The 21,256-nt window shown below is 50.2% G+C and overlaps 1 pseudogene; it reads right to left on the bottom strand.

Annotated features, from left to right (window-relative positions):
* Window positions 1-737: 737 nt before the first annotated feature.
* Window positions 738-15,903, bottom strand: LOC147965486 (uncharacterized; annotated as a pseudogene).
* Between the last annotated feature and the right edge of the window lie 5,353 nt (window positions 15,904-21,256).

Below are 21,256 nucleotides of genomic sequence, written 5' to 3'. Positions count from 1 at the left end.
GTTTGACCAGATTTGACCAAAATTGAAATAACTGAAATAATTATTCAGTAACACTAATATTCTAGAATAATTAGTTTGACCATTGCTTGACCATGGTTTGCCCACTGTTTGAATTTTTTCGATTTTTTTCACACTAGATCTTAAAAGCCCCGTAAATTTTTTCTATTAGGTTTTTGAGGATTTTGAAAATGTTAAATTCGGATGTAACTTTTCGAGTAGATGATTTTTCATATAAAAAACTTTTTCATCCGAGTTAGTATGCAAAAGTTATGCTTGTCCCAGAAGATTGCCGCGCCCCCTCTTGTGCCCGCTGCCGGAAGCACCACGCAGCCCTGCAGAAGATTTCCCCCAACATCGCGAGCCATTTCAGAAGTCCAAGCCTATATTTTAGTTTCTTGTAGGTTTAGGATTGAGATCTTGTTTGCCTGCGCCACCTCTCTAACCACAGATCATCTAGCCGGCGCATTAAGTCCTCTAACATTCCACGACATAATCCTATAATTTGTATCAATCATGGAGACAGGGGAGTTCGCTTCGTCGACTATCCATTAAAACAGAGGGGTTACAACACACATTACATCGACCCAGGGGACACCGCCGGCCACCAATAGGCCCAAAATCCCGGCGATGGCTAGAAACTGATCCTGCTGACTGAAGACTACACAGGAAGACTAATCCTAACTCGAACTGATCTAAAACCAGCCATCGACGAAGACTACTAAATAACACTAAAATGATCAAACTACATCCCCAGCATCCGCGCCGGCCATCCCGGTCGCGATTTCCAGTGCCTTACAGTCTAGTCCAGTGAGCTTTGCGATCGCCTTGATGTCGCTGCGGGACAGGGGCTCCTCGAAGCGCTTGAGCAGGGCAGCCGCCGCCGATGGGGTCATCCGATCCTTTGGGCCGAGGACGCCGAGTTCTTGGACGAGGTGCGGCGCCGCACGCTGGGCCACTAGCACAGTGCAGCCGGACGCGGCCTGACGTGCACTTCGACGAGAAGGAGCAGAAGAGGCCCGCACTTTCGGGGGAGCTGATGAGCGCGGACGGGCAGGCGGAGCTGGCGGAGCGTCGAGGATGGCCAACGGAGGGGGGTAGAACAGTTGCTGTGGCCCGCCCACCTGACTGGTGCTTCCCTGCCCAGCGTCGATGTGGAGGCAGTCGACCTTCTGGGTGATGGCAGCGACATGGAAGCCTACAGCAGCAGGAGCCGGGGTGGAGATGCATGGGCTACTGAGAGGGGCGTCGAGGTCGGTGATGCATGGCAGGATGTCATCTTCCGGGAAGCCGTCAACGGCCCCATGTCGAGTGGAAGCGTTGGGCGGTGAACGGCCGCCATCCTCAAAGGCCAGCGGCGAAGTGAGCTCCTCGAGCATGGCATTCTCGATCTATAGTTGCATGACGTCGGTACGAGGTGGAGGCGAGAGGGCACGTCCGCCAGGGAAGGAGAAGAACTGGGCCACCGGGTCAGGCTCAGGCGTGCCCAGGCGAGCGGCCTCGCGCGGGCGGAGTGGGAGCGGGGGGTGGCCTTGAGGACGGGGCCCTCCTTTGCCTGCTTGCCATGGCCGTCGTGCCTGCAGTCGGAGGGGGCCTTGTTGCGATGCCGGGGAGCGGCCTCGACGACGTCAGTGGCCTTGCCCTTGGTGTGGCAAGAGTTGGCCAGAAAGGCGTCCTTCCAAGAGCGCCGCAGCCCACCTTGGTTGCCATCGCAGTTTGTGTCACGGCGATCGACGACCGGAGGCCCGTCCCTGCATCTGGAGGCCGGCGCCCGCGAGGCCGCCCTCCTCCCTGGGGCCTGGCCGTCCTCGACTCCAGCGGCCCAGGAACCCGGCTCAGTCCGTGGGAAGGGGCGGTCGTCATCATCAGAGGAGGAAGGGATACCGCTCTGGCCCGAGTGTGAGGAACGCGGCGAGAGCGGGGTCCAGTCCTCCATCCGATCCACGTGGATGGGCATGTCGTAGCGGCGGACGCCCGGCGGAGGAGGGACGCGGCGATCAGGCGGGGAGTATCCAATGATCTCTTCGACGCGGCCCGCCCCCCTCTTGAGCGCCCGCCCAGATGTAACTTTTCGAGTAGATGATTTTTCATATAAAAAACTTTTCCATCCGAGTTAGTATGCAAAAGTTATGCCCATTTCTACAAATTTCAGAGAGATTTTGCAAATAAAGTCAAAATTCACATTTGCAAATTTCCCAAACTAGACCACATATCATATGGGAAACTTATTTTCTTTTATATTTTGACATTTCCATCATTTTCTTTTATTTTTTTAAAACTGAAAAGGCGATCCATGGGGGGGGGTAGAGTTTGAAAATGGGACCTTTAGTACCGGTTCGTGGCACGAACCGGGACTAACGGTCTCAACCCCATTAGTCCCGGTTCGTGCCTCAAACGGGACTAAAGGTCTAATCTTTAGTCCCGGTTTGAGGCACGAACCAGGACCAATGGTTGTGGGCCAGGAGCGAGGCCCATTGGTCCCGGTTCATCCCACCAAACGGGACCAAAAGGTCCAGATGAACCGGGACCAATGGCCCACGTGGCCGGGCCGGCCCCCTGGGCTCACGAACCGGGACCAATGCCCCCATTGGTCCCGGTTCTGTACTGAACCGGGACTAATGGGCTGACTCGGCCTGGACCAAAGCCCTGTTTTCTACTAGTGCTGGACTAGTTTTACCATTGTCGAATTGTCCTGTGCCCGGGATTCCGAGCCTGATCGGAGGGTCCCGCGATGGAGGGATGTCTCTGCGGATCATGAGCTTGTCAAGGGGTAAGTTGGGACACCTGTCGGTGTCCAAACCGGTGGATCTCGGGTAGGGGGTCCCGAACTGTGCGTCTAGGCCAGATGGTAACAGGAGACATGGGACACTTTGTTTTACCTAGGTTCGGGCCCTCTCGATGGAGGTAAAACCCTACTCCTGCTTGATTAATATTGATGATATGGGTAGTACAAGAGTAGATCTACCACGAGATCAAGGACGCTAAACCCTAGAAGCTAGCCTATGGTATGATTGTGTATGGAGTTGATTCTGTCCTACGGACTACAACCCTCCGGTTTATATAGACACCGGATAGGGTTAGGGTTACACAGAGTCGGCTACAATGGTAGGAGATCTTGAATATCGCATCGCCAAGCTTGCCTTCCACGCCAAGGAAAGTCCCATCCGGACACGGGACGAAGTCTTCAATCTTGTATCTTCATAGTCCAGGAGTCCGGCTGAAGGTATACTCCGGCTATCCGAACACCCCCTAATCCAGGACTCCCTCAGTAGCCCCTGAACCAGGCTTCAATGACGACGAGTCCGGCGCGCAAATTGTCTTCGGCATTGCAAGGCGGGTTCCTCCTCCAAGTCCTTCATAGAAGATTGTAATCACCAAGAGTAGTGTCCGGCTCTGTAAAATAAGTTTCCACATATTGCCATAGAGAGAATAATATTAACACAAATCTAATCTGCTGACGTATTCTGAAGTGCACCATCACACCACAGCCAAGTCCTTTACTCGAATCGTTTTCACTCTTCCACCTCAGCATGTTTTGCGAGGCGGTTTCCTTGGCACGTCCTGTCAAAGCAGAGATCGTGTCCCCCCCTTTACGGGATCCTCATCAATACGGACGTGGGTAACCCAATCGTGCTCGTTAGCATGTTTTCTCGATTAAAGGCGAGTCCCAAACGGTTACGGGGAGGGCTCTTGGTATTCAACCTCTTATAAAGAGACCAAGGCCTTACTCCCTTTTTTAATCTCAAACGAGTTCACCCGTCGCCTCGAGTTCCAACACCCTAGGCTTCAGATTCCAGGCGCTTCGGACCTTCGACAATGCCCGGTTCCGACCTCCAGGGCCGATGGATGCCCTCCTCCGTCACGGAGGGGGACGTGCTAAAGTTGAGAGAGGCTAAGTTCTTGACCGCCGAAATCCCGCATAGGTTGCCTGTTCAAGGGCAAGCTGTTCCTAGTCCCCAGCCTGGCGAGAGCGTAGTGTTCATGTCTCACTTCCTTCGGGGGTTAGGCTTCCCGATGGATCCCTTCGTGAGGGGGCTGCTGTTTTATTACGGGCTGGAACTTCATGACTTAGCTCCGGAGTCCATCCTCCATATTTCCTTATTCATTGTTGTATGCGAAGCGTTCCTCCGTGTTACCCCTCACTTCGGATTGTGGCTCAAGACCTTTGGAGTGGAGCCGAAGATGATCGAGGGACGGCATGCAGAGTGTGGAGGCGCTGTCATAAGTAAGAATGCTGATGCTCCATGGCCCGAGGGCTTCTTTCAAGAGGAGCTCGGCTTGTGGCAACGAGAATGGTTCTATATCACCGCTCCCAGGAGCGCCAAGTGGGCGGCGCCTCCTGCCTTTCGCCCGGGTCCCCCACCACGGCTAGCGTCATGGGTCAACAAAGGATTAGATTGGGGGTTATCCAAAGATGTGCCCCTGTCGCAGGGCCGCATTAGGGATCTCCTAGTAGGAGACCTCAACCTAGTCAAGGTGACGCAGGTCATGCTGATTCGCCAAATACTGCCCGGCAAACGTCGCCCCCTTCACCGGTGGGAGTTTAATCCAGAGGGACCATGAACTCTCCAGAACTTCATGGGCGCAATGCCCGCGGAGATGTATAGACTGTTCTTCGGATCACAAGAGATGTGTCCGGATTTAACCGAGGACGCAGGTCTAAGCTGCAATCGCCCGGAACTCAGGTAAGCGACCTCGTGCCCGGACCTTCTATCCGTATAATCATTATAAACTTGCCCCTAAAAGAGCCGTCCTTTTGAGCAAGAGTGGATAGCGAAGGCAAAGCTGATCAGGTGTCCGGCTCCCCTTCCTGAAACCAGGTCGGATCCTGTGCTGGTCAGGATGCTGGAGACAATGCCTTTGGCAGGGGAGGACAAGGAAGCTATGGCCTCCTCGAAGGAGGCTCTCCGAAGGGAGGAACCGACAATTCCCTTCCTGAGGGGAAGAAGAGAGCCGCCTCTAACGACCCGGAAACCGTGGTCTCGAAACGGGGGAGAAAATCCTCGTCAGAGGGTCCGGCGTCGGTGAGTTCCTCGGCCGGACTATGCCCTCAAGGGGATCAGCCCTCCAGCGAGCCGTAAGTAGAGAGAGGTGTTTCTTTTGAGGGATGAGAGAAATCTTTGATTTATATCTGAGAAGACTAACCAAAATTTTACCTTGCAGCTCGGACCTCAGCCCTTCTCAGTAGAGCTCGTCTTCGGGGGATCTTCTTCCAGAGATGATGGAGAGCGGGACGCCTCCCTCTACCGTGCCGCCTAGCGAGGCGGGCGACCCTGAGGTGTCGTCGCGGAGAGTTTCCCCGAATCCGACAGGGGCGGAAGGCGGCAGTGCGGTCCCCCGAGGTTCTCGGCATCCGGCCTTCGAAAGGGGCCATAGGACAAGTCCGGCACCGTCTGGTGCTCGGTCGGAGGAGCTAAAGATTCTGCTGGGGCGAGCTTCTATCTCAGAGGAGCATCGTGCATTAATGGGCACGGTGATTGAAAGGATTTCATCCACAGAAATTGGATTGCATGAGGCCGTCAAAAGTTTACTGACGGGTTTTGAGGTACGTTAGATAATGTACACTTTTGTTAGTTGCGCATAAATAAGATGTGCCCTGTGTAGATAGTAGCCCCTGAGACTCTGCGTGTTGTTAAGGAATGACGGCACATAGAGGATCATAATCCCAGGTCTAAGATGTCGCCTTTGAATGTAGGTGGCGAGGTGTCCGGAATCAAGCCGGACTAATGATGTGGCCGAACTAAAGCGGCAACTGGACATGGCGGATGCCGACATCGCGCTTGTCAATAAGCGGCTTGATGAGGCTCAAGGTATGGAATTCTTCGGGCAGCGCCAGGTAAGAGGAGCTTTATGCCAGTGTCTTACAATGTGTGTGCTTAACGCAGATGGTGCGGCCGCCGTGGAGAATCTTAGGGCAAAACTTGCCCGAGCGAAGGAGCAAGCCAGAAAAAGCGATGCGGCTGCCAAGGAGGCCCTTGAAGAGCTGAGGGCCGAGCAGGCTGCTCATTGCCGAAGCAAAGAGGAGATGGCCGAGATGGCCGAAGAGTTAAGAAGCGCTACCGACCGTTGCAAACTTCTTGAAAAAGAAGACCAGGCAAAACAGACGGATTTAGAAAAGGCCGTTGCCAATGCCAACGACGCTCGCTCTGCGATGAGAGCTGCGAAAGAGGAGCTACGTCAGGCCGAACAGATTGCGGCTGGAAAGCCCTTTATGCTGCGGAGGAAGTTTTGTGATCCAAAGTTTTCTCCGTTGGACCGGATGTGGAGTGTGAAGGACACCTATCTGGACTTGGCAACAAGTGCCGCTGATGCGACTAAACACTTCCGAGATCAGAAAGATTGCGAAGTGGAAAAGCTTTTCTGGTTGCAGTTTCATAATCCAGAGCGTCCACTGGCAGTGGATGATCGTTTGGCTCAATGGACCGAACTGAATAGGTTGTCCGGACTCGCCATGAAGTACGTCATGGATCATCTGTGGCCGGGGAGATTGTAGCCGAAGAGATATTTCAGCTTGGTGCAGCAATTCCTTGACGCGGTGCCGCATATAAATGCAATTAAGAGGTCAGCATGCACAGAGGGCGCACGGATGGCTCTTGCCCGTGTTAAGACATACTGGGCAGAGATGGAGGCCACTGTTGTTGCGTCCCGAGATTCGGACCAAAGCCGAGTACCTTCCGAGCACTATTTTCAAGAAGTTCTTGAAGGCGCTCGTGTAATAGAGACGCAGTGCCCGAAAGATGCTATGTTAAGATAGCATATGTAATTATGAAGTAATATTTTGATAAACTGTAGTGGCTTATTTTATACTTGTGCCTCCAAGTATTGTAAACACCTTCTAATCGGGCGTTTTAATATATATATATATATGTATAGAATCTGAAAGATGGCAGTCGTTGGCTTCAGCCCCCACGCAGATAGTGCGGGGGTGTTCGCAGAAGACGCATTCTCACACTTAACCCAACGTCTTGGTCCTACAAAGGAGGTGATAGCACAGCGGGCCAGGCAACCGGACTATAATTCTTTAACACTTTCACTTAGCCATAGGAGTTTGAAAATGAGACTCTTTAGGTAGCTCCTTGGTGGCAACTGCGCTCGTCCGAATTCGGGGCGCGTATGTGCCTGACCGGGAAGTGGTCCTTCGTCAAAGCGGAGGAATACGATAGATTCTGATCGGTCATCGAGTGGCTGACCAGTCTCACGCTACATCATGACAGTCAGTTTTCGGCTTTCTCTACTGAGGTGCTCGCCCTGGCCGAACCGGGGGCACAATCGCAGTAGTTCTCCTGGTGCTACCTTAGCCGATAGAGCGGAACGTAAGGTAGCCGAACTCAGGAGCCGGGCAACCCAACATTTGACCAAAGACACGATTCGGAGCTGATGCATATAATGCCAAAACTCGCGACGCCGAACACTCCCTAAGGTGTTCGGTCTTTATGAGTGTGGGCCAAACAACACTCTTTATTCAAAAAGCCCCTAGTGTCCAGGTACGCGCAAAAATTCTGACGTGGCCACATGCCAAGACGCCAGCCTCCTCCTTGGTTATATTAGAAAGAAAAACCAGGGGATGTGTAGCAACAAGAGACGGTAAAAAAGGTTTATGTAGGGTCTTAATCTAAAAAGAATCCTTTAGGACAGGTCCCTACTGCACGTCTGCGCCTGTGTCTCCATTGTGCCGTATTCTGGATGGGCGCCGCACGACGTTCATCTATAAAAGAGAGAGTTCAAAACGAATCGTGCCGAAAAAGATTAAAGTAAGATATGTAAGTTTGAGCTTTATTGTCTCTTATTGTATATGCGTGGAGCCCCTTGTGCGGGGGTATATGGCTTCTAGACCCGCATCAATGATGATTTTGCACCGAACTCGTCTATCCACGTTCGTGGTCTTTAAATGACCTATTTTGAAGTTTTTTGGCCGGTGAGGCCATTTTGCTGTGGGGCATTTAAAGCGGCCGCACTATCCTCCGCTTGGGGAGGCGCACTTTAGTGTTTCCCCATCAAAGAAATGATGCCTCGTGGGCCGGGCATTTTAAGCGTAAGAGATGCATAATGTGGTATTGCGTTAAATCGAGCGAAAGCTTCACGTCCCAGTAGTGCTTGATAGCGACTTGAGAACGGGACGACGTGGAAGGTCAGCTTTTCGCGGCGGAGGTTATCGGCAGAGCCGAATGTGACTGTTAGCCGAAGAAACCCGTACAATGGGTGTCCGGACCAGGTATTACCCCTTGAAAGGAGGTTTTGTTGCGGCGGATTCTTGCTGGGTTTATCCCCATGTGCTGTATTGTATCCTGATATATCAGGTTAGTCCGCTGCCGCCGTCCATAAGGACATTTGAAAACTTGAGTCCGCCAATTATTGGATCGAGTATCAAGGCAGTCCATCCTACTTTCTTGATATTCCTAGAATAATCTAGCTGATCGAAAGTGATCGGTTTTGACAACCAGTGGCAGGATCCTTTGGGGATGAGTCGTGTGGTGCGTACCTTTACGGGCACCGCACGTTTTGTTATGTGAAGTGAGTTCACGGTTTTTACTTCTTGCGGGATGTTCTTTTGTATCCTGGTGCTCTGCTGGTGGGGTTCGTCCTCGTCTTCGCTTGGTGTGTCGAGCCCCTTGTGTTCGGCATTGAGTCTGCCGGATTGTTTGAAGACCCAACAGTCTCTGTGGGTATGGTTAGTAGGCTTCCCGGGAGTACTGTGTATCTGACATATCCTGTCTAGGATTTTGTTTAGGTTGGATGGATCGTCCCTATTGTCCTGGGGGGCGATTTTTCCTGATTTTGTCGTGAGCCTTTGAATCCGGCGTTGACTGCCATGCTCTTCGGACTTTTGTTCTTAGTCCGGCGACGGTCCTTGTTGCGTCGCGGTCTTCCGTTTCCATCCCTGGTTTCGGATGTACTTGGGTCGCTGGGGCCGCGCCTTGCCAACCAGCTGTCCTCTCCTGCACAAAAGCGGGTCATGAGGCTTGTTAGTGCGGCCATTGTTCTTGGCTTTTCATGGCCGAGGTGTCTGGCGAGCCATTCGTCTCGGACGTTCTGTCGATGTCTTCGGAGCCGAAGTCAGGCATGTCGGTTAGATCGTCGACAGTGGCTATAAAGTGGGTGGTGGGTGGGTTTTGAATTTCCTCACTGTCCGTATCCCACCCTTGCTGACCATAGTCCCGCCAGGGCTCTCCTGATAAAGAGAGAGACTTAAGAGAATTCAGGATGTCGCCAAAGGCAGACGCTGAAAGATGTCTGCTGCGGTGAACTCCATTACCGGCGCCCAATCGGATTTGATTGGCAGGGGCGCGGGGGGCTCGGAGTTCGGAGAGGAATCCGGCTCCTCAGAGTCACGGGTCATGCGGAGTGCGGGGCTGGGGTTCGGCTCAATCGCCTCTAAGATCGCAGTCCCTAAGGCAGCGTCGAACCGCTGATCCTCGATCGGCGCAGTGGGTTCCGAATCAATGGTCGAAATCAATGCGTGTGCGGCCTCCAAGGCGCTGTTCGGCGGCAGAGCTATATCCTGCCCATCGAGACAGTGCGGCACGCTTGGCTGTGGCTCGAATCCGTCGAAGATCAACTCTCCGCGGACGTCGGCCGTGTAGTTTAGGCATCCAAACCTGACCTGATGGCCAGGGGCGTAGCTTTCAATCTACTCAAGGTGGCCAAGCGAATTGGCCCGCAGTGTGAAGCCACCGAAGATGAAGATCTGTCTGGGGAGAAAGGTCTCAGCCTGGAACGCATCGTTGTTAAAGATCGAAGGGGCCATCGTGCCTAAAGGCGACGACACAGAGGAACTCTCAATGAAAGCACCAATGTCGGTGTCCAAACCGGCAGATCTCGGGTAGGGGGTCCCGAACTGTGCGTCTAGGCCGGATGGTAACAGGAGACAGGGGACACTTTGTTTTACCCAGGTTCGGGCCCTCTCGATGGAGGTAAAACCCTACTCCTGCTTGATTAATATTGATGATATGGGTAGTACAAGAGAAGATCTACCACGAGATCAAGGAGGCTAAACCCTAGAAGCTAGCCTATGGTATGATTGTGTATGGAGTTGATTCTGTCCTACAGACTACAACCCTCCGGTTTATATAGACACCGGATAGGGTTAGGGTTACACAGAGTTGGTTACAATGGTAGGAGATCTTGAATATCGCATCGCCAAGCTTGCCTTCCACGCCAAGGAAAGTCCCATCCGGACACGGGACGAAGTGTTCAATCTTGTATCTTCATAGTCCAGGAGTCCGGCTGAAGGTATTGTCCGGCTATCCGAACACCCCCTAATCCAGGACTCCCTCAACACCCCTCCAAGGTTTAAACTTTCGAGAGCCGTGCCCGCGGTTATGTGGTAGATGGGAATTTGTTAATATCCGGTTGTAGTGAACTTGAAGTAAACTCAATTAAAATACACCAATCGCGTGCGTAACCGTGATTGTCTCTTTTCGAGGAGGTTTGAGAGGAGAACACAGTTGGGTTATGTTTGAACGTAAGTAGTTCAAGGTCACTTATTGGACATTACTAGTTGGCGACCGTTTGCGTAGTTCCTCATCTCACTCTTGTACTCGTAAGTTAGCCACCACACTTGCTTAGTCGTTGCTGCAACCTCACCACTTATCCTTTCCTACTCATTAAGCTTTGCTAATCTTGATACCCATGGTAATGGGATTGCTGAGTCCTCGTGGCTCACTGATTACTACAATAACAGTTGCAAGTGCAGGTAATGTGATGATCATGACGCGAGAGCGAGGTTTACTTGTTTTGGAGTTCTTGTTCTACTTCTCCTTCGTTCAGGGGATACGTTCCTGGTCGGCAGCCTGGGCTACCAGGGTGGATGTCGTTTGAGTTTCTGTTTGTGTTTCATCCGTAGTCGGATGTTCTTCTCATGTATGATGTATTGATGTATTATTGTGACGTTTGTATGCCTCTTTGTATGTATCCCCAACTATTATGTAATGGTACAATGTAATGATATCCACCTTGCAAAAGCGTGTCAATATGCGGTTCTATCCTTGGTGGGACCTTCGAGTTCCTTTAGGATAGAGTCGCATATTGGGCGTGACAGACACACTCTCCCCTTCTCATTGCTATGCATCTCCTAGATAGATCTTGCGTGATCGTAGGAATTTTTTTGAAATTGTATGCTATGTTCCCCAACAGGATGTACATGCATGACAGAAAATGTGACCTAACAAACATGTATCATCACGGAAGTGGTTTTTTTGTCGTGGGCCCAGTCATGCTCCAACTCAACTTTAACAAAACACAATGCATAAGAATTACAATAGTGCTCTCCAATCGGTGCTTTAATGAGAAGGTGATGACTTTCAACAATAAAAGTAAATAGATAGGCCTTTCGCAGTGGGGGCATGGATTTGCAAAGGTGCCAGAGCTCGAAGCTTAAAACAGGGATGAATATAATTTTGAGAAGTATGCTTTTCCTGTCAACGTCACGACCGAGATTTTTCAATATCTTCCATGCTAAACATATTATAGGCGGTTCCCTAGCGGAAAAGTAAAGTTTACTCCCCCTCATCCAACAATCACAAGCCATGGCTAGCCGAATTCACGGGTGCCCTCCATACTTTCAACTTTCCAAGGGGGTTTGTTTCATTGTTTATATTATTTTTGCATTTTGATCATAGTACTGGGCATCCCAATTACCAGTCACTCTCTCGTGCAATGACAAGTGAATAAACACTCATCGTGAGAATAACCCTCTTAGCATGGAAGATGTTGACCGCCCCCTGTTGCTCCGTGGGTGGTACAGGCACACAAAATAGATTGTTATTTGAAGGTTTAGAGTTGGCACATGCAAATTTACTTGGAACGGCAGATAAATACCGCAAATAGGTAGGTATGGTGGACTCATTTGGAATAATGTAGGATTAAAGAAGTGGATGCACAAGCAATATTCCCGCTTAGTACAGGTGAAGTCTAGCAAATAGATTGAGGAGCGACCAACCAAAGAGCGAAAATGGTCATAAACATGCATTGAGAACAATCAACATTGAATGTGAGCATGAGTAGGATATAAAACACCATGAACATACATATCATGGAGGCTTTGTTGGTTTTGAATCAACCACATGCGTGAACATGTGCCAATTCAAGCCACTTGAATTATTCAGATGAGGATACCATCTTATCATACTACATCATAACCATTTTAATGCATGTTGACACTCAAGATAAATTATTATCCACTCCTAGTTGTTTAAGCATGTCATGAGCAACTATAATCTAATTATCATCATAAATATGTTTACTCATAAAAAACTGAATCAAGACCGATGAGCTAAACATATTTACAAAAACAAAAACAGGCAGAGTTTGTACCAGCTTTCCTTCACCTCAATCAATTCATCAAATTTCGTCATTATTTCCTTTCACTTGCATGACCAAACAATGAGAAAAATAATTCTAATAATAATGCAAGTGTGCCATGGACTAAGCTGGAATCTACAAACATTTATTCAAAGGAGAAGACAATGTAATATGGGCTCTTTAATAGATCAATGATAATGCATATGAGAGCCACTCAACATTTTCGTCATGGTCTTCTCCTTAATTACGACGACTCAAAGAAAAGAAAAGAATTTCAGAGAAACGCATTGAAATATTGTTGGAGTTTTTGTTTTTCCGGGGTAAGAAAATTAACGAAGGAAAAACAAAAAGAGAGAAAAACTATTTACACAAGAAAACTCCCAATAAGCAAAAGAAGAAACGAGAAATCTTTTTGGGTTTATTTTAAGGCTACAACTAATTAAATAAGAATGAGAAACTGAAAACAAGAGAGAAATATTTTTTGGTTTTTTTTAAGTTTTTCAAACACACAAGAAGAAAGGAAAAGTAAAATTAACATGGATTATACAATGATAGAGGATGAACACCGACAACTGGAATGAAATGTGTGAACAAGAATGTAATGTCGATGAGAAATACGCACACCCCCAAGCTTAGGCTTTTGGCCTTGCTTGGTAATCACCCTCGTTGGTCTGGATAATAATCAAAGTGATAGCTCGCGGAGGCTCTCCGTGCAGCCTCCTCAGTCAGACTCACAACTTCTACTACTGCGTTGTAATCCCGTGCCTCGCTCGCTTAGACATAATTTCTTTGCTTGCTCTGAAAATCAAAGAGAGCAGGCGCAGGCAAAATAACAGAGATAACATGATGTTTATCAAATATTAAGTTATAATCATAGTTCTGAGATCTATCCTTAATAAAGTTATGGCACTGCATAGCCTGAAAGTATAAGTATTTACCAGGTAATATGAGGTCATTGAGCCTAGGTGAGATCCCTAGCTTTGCAGCTACGCGATAGGCATAAATTCCTCCATATAAATGACCACTGCCCGCATTGCGGTGCAGCCGCCGTGCAACAATTTCCCCAAGATTATATGTTTTAAGGCATGTTAGTGCAGGGGCGCAAAGTGCACTACGGTCTTGCTTACTGGTGATGCAGTTTCCATTAAACAGTGCAAAGTAACGAATAGAAGGAAATTGGATGCTCTTTATTCTAGCTTGTGTGGATCCCATATCCTCACCATTGCAATGACAATGAAGGAACATATCATAATCAGATTTTTGCGGTTCACCAAGTGAACCCCGGTATGGAATTTTGCATGCATCACCAAACTCTTCTAGGGACATACCATAGGATCTATCATATAGGTGAAACACGACCCTAGAATTGCGAGAGTGATACTCAAACTCTTTATTGAATGATTGGGTTAAGTTGTAGTGTTGAGTGCACCTATCTGCAATGAAGGGGGCAAGCTCAGTGTTATGAATATATTGATCAAATTCTTCGTTAATACCAGCACCTATCATGAACTCGTCACACAGCCACTGACATGATTAGGCATCGGTAATTTGCGTCGAACTTGCCCTTGGTTCAACATACGCTTTCCGTACCGAGCTCTCGCTCGACATCCCTTCCGAGGAGCTCCTCCTCGAAGAACTCCTCCTAAAGAAGTTCATATTCCTTATGAACAAATTTATGAAATTTTTGGGCCGCAAAATAATATCAACAAAACTTCACAAGATTGATAGCAACTACTCATATGAATGTCTAGAGGCTATATCAAGCGAGCGCAGTGATTCTGTGCCCAGACTCATCTGCACCCGATCAAAAAAATTCAAAACAAATATTAGAAACATTCAAAAAATCCTATTTTTTATTCCTATGGTCGACAATTTATTGCGTGAGGTTCGCTCCAAATATTAATTTATTTGGACATCTGAGTAACTCTCAGAAGAAAAAGACAAATCAGGTCAAAATAGTACGTGAACAGTAAACTGTTTTATAGACTCCGAATTTGTCTTTTTTGCCGAGAGTTGCTCAGTTGTCCAAATCATATGAAAATTGGGTCGGACCTCACGCATCAAATTGTCTACCATGGGAAATGTTTTTGGAATTTTTTGAATTTTTCTAGTATTTGTTTTTAATTTTTTATTCAACACTGGTGCATATGAGCCCGGGCTTAGAAAAGGATTTTCGATATCAAGCATTCAAACTACTTCAAACTTAAACAATTTTTTTTGAAAGACCCGACAAATTGCCGGCTTCATTGATTTAGCAGAAAGCAGTGGAAACATGAGATCAAGCGATCAGGTGGATGAAAATGGAAAATACAGTTGTCCTCCCCTTTCTTGAGCCTAATTTTCGCTAATGGTGTCCCCGAAGGGAGACTCTAAGCATTTGGCTCCGGCCAGTCTCCATTGCTCGATACTGCTCCTGATTGCCATGAGAACATCATCCACCCGCGGTGTTTTTGCCTAGAACACGCAGTGGTTTCTTTCCCTCCACAATTCCCAGGCGATCATGATGATCAGCAATCTGATTCCGCGCCTGCAAGCGGAAGCAGTCTTGTTGATGAGGAGTTGGCAAATCTGTGCCGAGCTGCTCCGAGACGTCGTGACCGGTGCCAGCGAAGAGCAGCCTGACCAAGTAGCACATTTCCCCCAAACCCGGTGCGAGAAACTGTAGTCCCAGATGAGGTGTGTAGATGTTTCCAAGTTTCTGGTGCACACAGGGCAAAAATAGCCATTGGGCCAACCTCTTCTCTGCAGTCTGTCGTTGCACCACAGTCGATCTCTTATCAAGAGCCACATGAACATTTTGAGCTTGTTGGGAGCCCAGACCTTCCAGATGAAGCTGCTGTAGGCCAGGTTGGGGGCTTGCTGGCATTGCATCTGATAAGCTGGTTTGGCAGTGTATATTCCCTCGCGATTGAGCTTCCATGTGATTTCGTCTTCTTGATCAGGAGCCATGGCAATTGGCGCAGCGTCAAAGAGTCGCCACATCTGCAGAAACTGAGGGGCTATTGTTTCTGTATCGCCATGTTGTAAATCTGCAATCCACTGATCATTTGCAAGCGCCTCCCCAACCGATCTGTTCTTGCGCCTCGCATGAATGAACAGAGCAGGGAAAGTTGTAGACAGCGGCTCATTTCCGATCCAGGTGTCCTTCCAGAAGTTGGTGCTTTTTCCATTGCCAGCACGGATTGATGTCGCATTGGCAAACAGAGCCCTTTCATGATCGTCAGGAGTTGGGGACACGGCAACCCAAAGCTTCTCAGGCCTTGCCCATGCAAGCCATTGCCAGCGCATTCTCAGCGCACGATTGAATTTGAGCAGATCCAGGAGACCGAGGCCTCCACGATCTAGAGGGCAGCACACCTTGTCCCGGGATACTTTGCACTTTCCACCAGAGAGCTCGTCGTCTTGTACCCAAAGGAATCGTCTTCGCGATTTGTCCATTTCCTTCAGAATCTTCTTCGGTATCTTCAGAGCAGTCATCGCAAAAGTTGGGAGAGCAGAGAGGATGCATCTGACGAGAACTCTTCTCCCCGCAATGTTAAGGAGTTTGCCCTTCCAGCCAGCCAGCCGTGCTTTCAACCTATCGATCAGGAACTGGAAATGTACCATTCTGAGGCGAGTTGGCGTAATTGGGAGGCCCAGGTAAGTTATTGGGAAACTGACAATTTGACCACCGAATCCCTGTAGCAGATCCGGCACGTTCAGCTCCTCACAGCAGATTGCGACAACTTAAGATTTTCTTTGGTTCAGCTTCAGACCGGTGGCTTCTCCGAAACTATCCAACAGCTCTAGCAGCTTGCCCACCTCCTGCGCAGATGGGTTGGCGACGATAACTGCGTCGTCAGCATATAAGCCGACCCGCAAGCTTTGGCCGCGGCCCGGCAGGGGCGCCAGGACCCCAAGGTCAGATGCAGCAGCAAGCAGGTGGTGGAGCGTGTCGATTGCGATGATGAAGAGCAGGGGGGAGAGGGGGTCGCCCTGCCTTAACCCTTGCATATGCCAGAATCGATCGCCCGGATCCCCATTTAGTAGTACTGAAGAGGAGGCCGACGATAAGATGAGTGCGATCCAATCGCGCCATCTCGGTGGAAAACCCAGCTTTTGCATTAGCTCCAGGAGATAAGCCCAAGAGATAGAATCGAAAGCTTTTGCGATGTCTAACTTGAACAGGAGGGCCCTTTTTTTCTGCCGATGGAGCGCTCTGACGTAGCCCTGCACGTATTGGTAGCTTTCATGCAGGCATTTTCCTTTCTGAAACGCCGTTTGTGCTGGGGAAATCAGGTCTTGAAGTCGAGGCGCTAGTCTCATGGATAGAACTTTTGCAATCAACTTAGCAATAGAATAAATGAGGCTGATCGGACGAAAGTGACCCAACTCTGTTGCTCCATCCTTCTTTGGCAGCAAGGCAATGAAGGCAGTGTTCAGATCAGCAAAATTGCCACCCGCTAGGTTGTACAACTTTTGGAAAACCGCCATGATATCTAGTTTGATAATGTGCCAACATGATCTGAAGAACTTGCCAGTGAACCCATCCGGCCCAGGAGCTTTTTCCAATGGAGATGCCTTGATGGCAGCCCAGATTTCTTGCTCAGAGAAAGGAAGATCGATGCCCTGCAGGTCGACGGCTGGCAGCTGGAGCATGTCCCAGTTAAGTGTGCAGCTTCAATGCCAGGAATCCCCGAGGCCGCGGGCGAAGTGATCGAAGGCCAACTTAGCTTTCTCCCACGGCTCTGTGACAATGGCGTCTCCGTGCTTGATCGAGTGGATGTAGTTTTTTCTACAACGTGAGAGGACACGGGCATGAAAGAACTTTGAGTTTGCATCTCCTGCACGGAGCCAAGAAATCCTGGAGGCCTGCTTCTTGCGAGCCCTTTCAATTGCTGCCAGCCCAAGAACCTTTAGTTTTAGCTGCTTCCTCAGGTGTAGCTCTTCAGGTGATAGCGGTCTGGCCTCCAGCGCTACATCCAGCCTCATGATGACCTCGTTGGCGATCTGAAATTGAAGTTTTGCACCCCCAAACAAACTTTTGCCCCACACCTTTAAGTCCACCGCAACTCTTTCCATTTTCTTCTTCAATCTGACGAACGGGCAGTCATGGCAGACAGGCCTCTCCCAAGCATGCTGCACCGTCTCTTGGAAATGAGGAAAGACTGTCTAGAAGTTTTCGAATCTGAACCTTGCCCTGGTGACAGGCCTAACTCCATTAGCCAGCACCAGAGGGAAATGATCAGAGAACGAAGTGGAGGCCGCCATAAGCACAAAGTTTGGGTGCATATCCTCCCATGCCAGGTTGCAGAAAACCTTGTTGATGCTACAAAGAGTTGGATCCTCCATCTTGCTGCTCCACGTAAATCTCCTATTTTTGCATTTGACCTCTTTTACCCCGGAGAGATCAATTGCTCTACGGAAATGGCCCATCATTCTTCAGTTGATGTTGGAGTTGTTCTTGTCCCTAGCTTGGTAAATCATGTTGGAGTCGCCGTTCAACATCCATGGCTCTGATGCAGCCGGCGCAACCGCAGCCAGCTCAGATAGAAAATTTGCTTTCTGCTGGTCATCTGTCGGCCCATATACTGTAGTCATCCAAAACGAGTGGCCGGTGCTAATGATCTGCACCTTGGCAGTGATGGAGAAACTAGCGATGATCTGATCCGTGATGTCGACAATCTGCTTGTCCCAGAAGATTGCCGCGCCCCCTCTTGTGCCCGCTGCCGGAAGCACCACGCAGCCCTGCAGAAGATTTCCCCCAACGTCGTGAGCCATTTCAGAAATCCAAGCCTCTATTTTAGTTTCTTGTAGGTTTAGGATTGAGATCTTGTTTGCCTGCGCCACCTCTCTAACCGTAGATCGTCTAGCCGGCGCATTAAGTCCTCTAACATTCCATGACATAATCCTATAATTTGTATCAATCATGGAGACAGGGGAGTTCGCTTCGTCGACTATCCATTAAAACAGAGGGGTTACAACACACATTACATCGACCCAGGGGGCACCGCCGGCCACCAATAGGACCAAAATCCCGGCGATGGCTAGAAACTGATCCTGCTGACTGAAGACTACACATGAAGACTAATCCTAACTCGAACTGGTCTAAAACCAGCCATTGACAAAGACTACTAAATAAAACTAACATGATCAAACTACATCCTCAGCATCCGCGCCAGCCATCTCGGTCGCGATTTCCAGTGCCTTACAGTCCAGTCCAGTGAGCTTTGCGATCGCCTTGATGTCGCTGCGGTACAGGGGCTCCTCGAAGCGCTTGAGCAGGGTAGCCGCCACCGATGGGGTCATCCGATCCTTTGGGCCGAGGCCGCCGAGTTCTTGGACGAGGCGCAGCGCCACGCGCTGGGCCACTGGCACGGTGCAGCCGGACGCGGCCTGACGCGCGCTTCGACGAGAAGGAGCAGAAGAGGCCCGCACTTTCGGGGGAGCTGATGAGCGCGGATGGGCAGGCGGAGCTGGCGGAGCGTCGAGGATGGCCAACGGAGGGGGGCAGAACAGCTGTTGTGGCCCGCCCTCCTGACTGGTGCTTCCCTGCCCAGCGTCGATGTGGAGGCAGTCGACCTTCTGGGTGATGGCAGCGACATGGAAGCCTACAGCAGCAGGAGCCGGGGTAGAGATGCATGGGCTACTGAGAGGGGCGTCGAGGTCGGCGATGCATGGAAGGATGTCATCTTCCGGGAAGCCGTCAACGGCCCCATGTCGAGTGGAAGCGTGGGGCGGTGAACGGCCGCCATCCTCAAAGGCCAGCGGCGAAGTGAGCGCCTCGAGCATGGCATTCTCGATCTACAGTTGCATGACGTCAGTATGAGGTGGAGGCGAGAGGGCACGTCCGCCAGGGAAGGAGAAGAACTGGGCCACCGGGTCAGGCTCAGGCGTGCCCAGGCGAGTGGCCTCGCGCGGGCGGAGTGGGAGCGGGGGGGTGGCCTTGAGGACAGGCCCCTCCTTTGCCTGCTTGCCATGGCTGTCGTGCCTGCGGTCGGAGGGGGCCTTGTTGCGGTGCCGGGGAGCGACCTCGACGACATCAGTGGCCTTGCCCTTGGCGTGGCAAGAGTTGCCCAGAAAGGCGTCCTTCCAAGAGCGCCGCAGCCCACCTTGGTTGCCATCGCGGTCTGTGTCGCGGCGATCGACGACCGGAGGCCCGTCCCTGCATCCGGAGGCCGATGCCCGCGAGGCCGCCCTCCTCCCTGGGGCCTGGCCGTCCTCGACGCCGGCGGACCAGGAACCCGGCTCAGTCTGCGGGAAGGGGCGGTCGTCATCATCATCAGAGGAGGAAGGGATACCGCTCTGGCCCGAGTGTGAGGAACACGGCGAGAGCGGGGTCCAGTCCTCCATCCGATCCACATGGATGAGCATGTCGTAGCGGCGGACGCCCGACGGAGGAGGGACGCCGCGATCAGGCGGGGAGTATCCAATGATCTCTTCGACGCAGCCCGCCCCCCTCTCGATCGCCCGTCCGGATGTAACTTCTCGAGTAGATGATTTTTCATATAAAAAACTTTTTCATCCGAGTTAGTATGCAAAAGTTATGCCCATTTTTACAAATTTCAGAGAGATTTTGCAAATAAAGTCAAAATTCACATTTGCAAATTTTCCCAACAACTAGACCACATATCACATGGGAAACTTATTTTCTTTTATTTTTTAACATTTCCATCATTTTCTTTTATTTTTTTAAAACTGAAAAGGCGATCCACGGGGGGGGGGGGGGGGGGGTAGAGTTTGATTATGGGACCTTTAGTACCGGTTTGTGGCACGAACCGGGACTAAAGGTCTCAACCCCATTAGTCCCGGTTCATGCCTCAAACTGGGACTAAAGGTCTAATCTTTAGTCCCGGTTTGAGGCACGAACCAGGACCAATGGTTGTGGGCCAGGAGCGAGGCCCATTGGTCCCGGTTCATCCCACCAACCGGGACCAAAAGGTCCAGATGAACTGGGACCAATGGCCCACGTGGCCCAGCCGCCCCCCTGGGCTCACGAACCGGGACCAATGCCCCCATTGGTCCCGGTTCTGGACTGAACTGGGACTAATGGGCTAACCCGGCCTGGACCAAAGCCCTGTTTTCTACTAGTGCTGGACTAGTTTTACCACTGTCGAATTGTCTTGTGCACCGGGATTCCGAGCCTGATCGGAGGGTCCCGCGATGGAGGGATGTCTCTACGGATCATGAGCTTGTCAAGGGGTAAGTTGGGACACCCCTCCAGGGTTTAAATGTAACACCCTCGATGCGACTATATCTCCCACGTGTCGAGGCATGACTTAGAGGCATAATCGCATTGAAGGCATATGTCGCAAGTTAGGCGATCTTCACAACATCCCATGTAATATAGATAATAAAAGGGGAGATAACATAGTTGGCTTACACTCGCCACGTCAATCAAGTACATAAATAACATTACATCATCCAAACACTCATGGCCCGACTACGGCGCCAAAATAAAAGATGACCCAACATGCGACATGGTCCCGATCAACCCCAACTGGGCACCACTACTGATCATCTGGAAAGGAAACATAGTAGCGTTAAGAGTCTTCGTCGAACTCCCACTTGAGCTCAAGCGCGTCACCTGGAGCGGAATCATCAGGCCCTGCATCTGGTGTAATAGTAATCTGTGAGCCACAGGGACTCAGCAATCTCACATCCTCGCGATCAAGACTATTTAAGCTTATAGGTAAGGTAAGGTAAATATATGTGGAGCTACAGCAAGCGACTAGCAAATATGGTGGCTATCCTGTTCGCAAAAGAGAGCGAGAAGAGGAGGCAAAGAGCGAGCGAGAAACTAGAGAACAACCTGCGCAAGCGTTACTCCAACACCGTGTCCACCTCCCGGACTCCGCCGAGAAAAGGCCATCACGGTAACACATTCAGTTGATTCATTTTAGTTAAGTTAAGGTTCAAGTTATCTACAACCGGACATTAACAAATTCCCATCTGCCCATAACCACGGGCACGACTTTCG

Source organism: Triticum urartu, chromosome 6A (assembly GCF_056163025.1).
Source record: "Triticum urartu cultivar PI428250 chromosome 6A, HENAU_Tu73, whole genome shotgun sequence".
NCBI lineage: Eukaryota > Viridiplantae > Streptophyta > Magnoliopsida > Poales > Poaceae > Triticum > Triticum urartu.
Note: the sequence above shows the minus strand (reverse complement) of the source record. Positions and strands in the feature narration are given on the sequence as shown.